This window comes from Aplysia californica, unplaced genomic scaffold, assembly GCF_000002075.1.
Source record: "Aplysia californica isolate F4 #8 unplaced genomic scaffold, AplCal3.0 scaffold00459, whole genome shotgun sequence".
NCBI classification, from domain to species: domain Eukaryota; kingdom Metazoa; phylum Mollusca; class Gastropoda; order Aplysiida; family Aplysiidae; genus Aplysia; species Aplysia californica.
The window spans coordinates 166,584-170,659 of NW_004797729.1; positions in this window are offsets into that span (position 1 = coordinate 166,584).

The following is a 4,076-nucleotide window of genomic DNA, read 5'->3' on the forward strand; positions in this document are numbered from 1 at the left end:
AACCGCTTCCATGACCATTATTTCATTACTAAAATCTAACACTTTCCCTGAATTCGATCAATGATTATTACTAAATATTTCTAACGCTGGTTTCCGAACAGCGTCAAAATAAAGAAATTAACTGTCCAAACTGTACAGCCTAATTTTTTTTCTGAAGATGTCACAAATTATTGATTTATTAAGTTCTCTTTCAAAAACAACCAAGCGATTCCGTGAACTACGTGCACTGGTGAGCCTGCTAAACATTCATAAACAAAAATAAAATAACATAAAATACGGATTCAATGCGACATCTTTGGTACATGTATACCGTAACCCAATTTGTCACAGCTGTTGGGTTAGTTTAGCAAGTCTCGCATTCCTCACCATGACATTGCACGGAATAGTTGTCCATTATCGAGAACGCATTGATTGTTACGTATTGTTTTGCATGTAACCACTGCTACAGAATGATTTCTACAGGGTTTCGCCGGTACCTTGAAGCACTTTTGTCAAGGTACCTGTCGACTCACCATAACATCCATCTAAACCTAACCATCCGATTAGGTTATCTATATTCCTCCAAGTTTAATGTGCGTGCACTCTCCGAAAAGACCGAGCCAAATAGACAGTTCGTGTAAAGGGCACAATGTCAGACCGAGTTGAGACTCGAACCCTCGAACCCGCCTTCTCACCATTACGGGTCCGGTATTCTAATCACAAGGCTAATCAAATTGCAACAAGTGTTGCATCGTGAACAATGAATTTTTGTATCTTTTGTTTTGTCCGATTTTTCAGCACTATAATGACCAGCACAGGTCTAACCTCGTGTGTATAAGTTAGCATGGGTTTGACCATCAGTGTTAAGATTCTGTAGGACAAGAGTTTTTTACTTTAAACATTTTTTCCCTTTGAGGGGAGGGTAAATGGGTAGAAGGACGGGGGAGGGGGTAGACAACAGCTTACAAAGAATTCGTGGGAAATGACTGAATATAACATATGAGGTGATACTAGACGGTTGATTCCTTGTATAGTTGAAGTCTTGATTCAAAGATCTATTTGTCTCTATAACTGGCATGATGAGATAAAGATGCTTTGGCAATAGTACAATGACCAGCAGGAAAAAGCTGGCTGTTTAATAATGAAAAATGAATTTCTTTCTCTTACTTTTTTATTATTTCGCCCAATTACCGTTGCCAACTATGGTCTTTATTTTCTCACTTCTTTCATAGTTTCATACCCAAAACCTCAGGCGTTACTTAACCAAAGTGTGTCTGATAGAGACCCTTTTATTTCAAAAGAGATTAAAACCGTTGCCACGATACTCTTCAAAGCATGATCTTCCGGGCTGCTGTTTCTGCCAACTTCAAGCTCAACAACTGAGGCCAATGTTGTTTGTAAAATACCTGCGCCAGCCTGCTTCTAGGATTGCTGACCTTCCCACGATTGGATCTGTGTTGAAATGTGATAATCACCACCGTCCTTGGAAGTCTGTCAGACACACACCATAGACGTCCCACAAAGCCAGGGCAGGTTAAGTTCCTAAACATTCGCCATCATAGGCCGATAATCACAACTCTACCTTAATGCTCTGTTAAATCTTGCAGGCTCCAGGAAGGTTTACATTGGAGAAAGAATAAATTCCTCACTGCAATCTGGTGTTCTGTGTCGGACTTTCCTGCGACCTGGCATTCCCCCCATGTGAAATTTCCGAAGCGTGTTGCAGCCTGACTTCGAATCTCCAGGCTTCCAAATAAATTATGGATTTGCCTCGAGTTCCTGATGAAAAATTATAAATATTCGCTATTTCATTCATATAGGGATCATCCACCCGTTTTCCTGTCTATCCATCTAAGTAAGCAAAATCTGACTTTTTTCCTGCTTGTGCTTTTATTTCTGTCATGTTTCTTGTCTATCTCGGCTATCTGTTCGTATGCCTGTCTGCACAACAATAAGAACAAAAACGAAGTGGTACCCAAAAAGATTAAGAAGAGGAAGAGGATGAGAAGGGCATAGAGATAGAGGAAGAAAATGAGAAGGGGATAGAGAAAGAGGAAGAGAAGGGGAAGGAAGTGAAGACGAAGAAGAAGAAGAAGAAGAAGAAGAAGAAGAAGAAAAAGAAGAAGAAGAAGAAGAAGAAGAAGAAGAAGAAGAAGAAGAAGAAGAAGAAAAAGAAAAAGAAGAAGAAGAAGAAGTAGAAGAAGTAGTAGTAATAGTAGTAGAAGAAGAAGACAAGTGAACTGACCAAAAAAACAAAACAGAAAAAGTTTCGTTAAACTCAGCGGTCAGCTCCAACAAAACGGGGTCGAAACTGATGTTCCGATCACGGAGCCCTCGCATGCAGCGACGAGGTCTTTAACAAAATATTTTGCTTACTCCGCAGGTCAAATGCTCACGGCTATACCTTCTGTTTGACGCGCACCTTTGCTTGTCTTTCATCTATTCCTGCAGTTAAGACAAATTGCAAGGGTCTTGCTGCTGGTTCAATACCAATTAATTATGGTACTTTCAGGGGTAAGCAGTAGGTTTTCTGAGTCTGAAGGGACGCGAAGGAATGTCTTAATTAATTCTTTCTTAACCGCCCATCCTTTAATCGGTGCATCCATTACTCCGTCCATCTGTTCATAGGTACAACTATTTTTAATACTTTTGGTTTTAGTTTCTTCATGTATCTTTCAGTCCATTCATACGCTCAAGTGTCCGTCAACTGCAATTATTCATCCGTTGATCTATCTATCTATCTATCTATGTATCTATCTATGTATCTATCTATCTATCTATCTATCTATCTATCTATCTATCTATCTATCTATCTATCTATCTATCTATCTATATCACAATCAATTGTCCAAAGGCCGATGCAAATTTGTCTGTTTACTGGTATCTATATAATGTCTGTCTACCTGTTTGTCTCTCTGTCTGTTTCTCTGTTTGCTTTTCTGCCTGTCTGTCCATCTGTTTACCTGTATATCTGTCTGTCCCTCATCCTGTCTCCATCCGGGTGAAAGCATGACCATCACGTTAACAAAGCCGGTGTGAAACGTTTCAAACATGCCTGTGGGTGGTTGGCGGGTGCTCTGGTATAGTTTGCCTCTTATTCCATATCAAACATCTATCGTCTCTATTTCGCCTCCTTTATAATATTACTCTCTAGTAACATCTCTAATCTTCGACACCTAATTACCAATTGGTGTTGCAAGTGAAGCAAAACTTCTAATAAAATTAACACTTAACGACTTCGCATTATATTTAAAATAAAAAAAGAACATTAATTCAGATGCCCCGCCCCTTTTTCAGCAACTTTTTTCTGTTGTTGTCGACAAAATCGAGGTTGCAATGCAGGCTCGGAGTCTCTACATGATAAAATGTGAGGCAACGTAATGAATTCAGGCTCTCGTCATAATTATAATGAAATCGAAGAAAGCATGATATTATTTCCACTCGTTGGTCAACTTAAATTCTATTATTTCTTTCTACGTCTATTAAAAAGCAATTCCTGTGTGAATTTTGCTGAAAAAGTTTGATAAAAGGCACCAAACCAAAAAACAAAAGTAAACTTGCAGTTTCCGAGGACACTCTCACTCAAGCTTTGGAATGTCGCCTAACTTTGGAGGCCATTTTCTCGCTGATACCTCTGATACATGTACCAGCCGAGCCCGAAGTCCTTCAATCGCAAATACTTTGACTCCTATTCAAGATAGAATGTTTTAAAAAAATTCAAATGCAGGACAAATGAACATGGTTGAAGATTATATCAATAACTCCATACTCCCCAAAATTGACGAACGCCTGAATCCACCGTATTGGGACACACATTAAACCAACATCGTTATGGTGACATTTATTTAGTCACGCCTCAAACGAGCACCCTCTTCAAACACCTCACGTTTCTGGAATTTGAAATAAATTTCTTTCATCCCAGCGACACTAAGCTGACAGCAACTTGCGAACTTCAAGTTATACTCTGGTCGTAGTGACGGTGTTGTTGTCGTTGACTGTGGTGGTCATGGTAGTAGTGGTGGCTGTAGTGGTGATGGTGGTGGTTTTGTCGATAGTGGTGGTGGTGTTAGTGGTGGTGTTAGTGGTGTCGGGGGGGG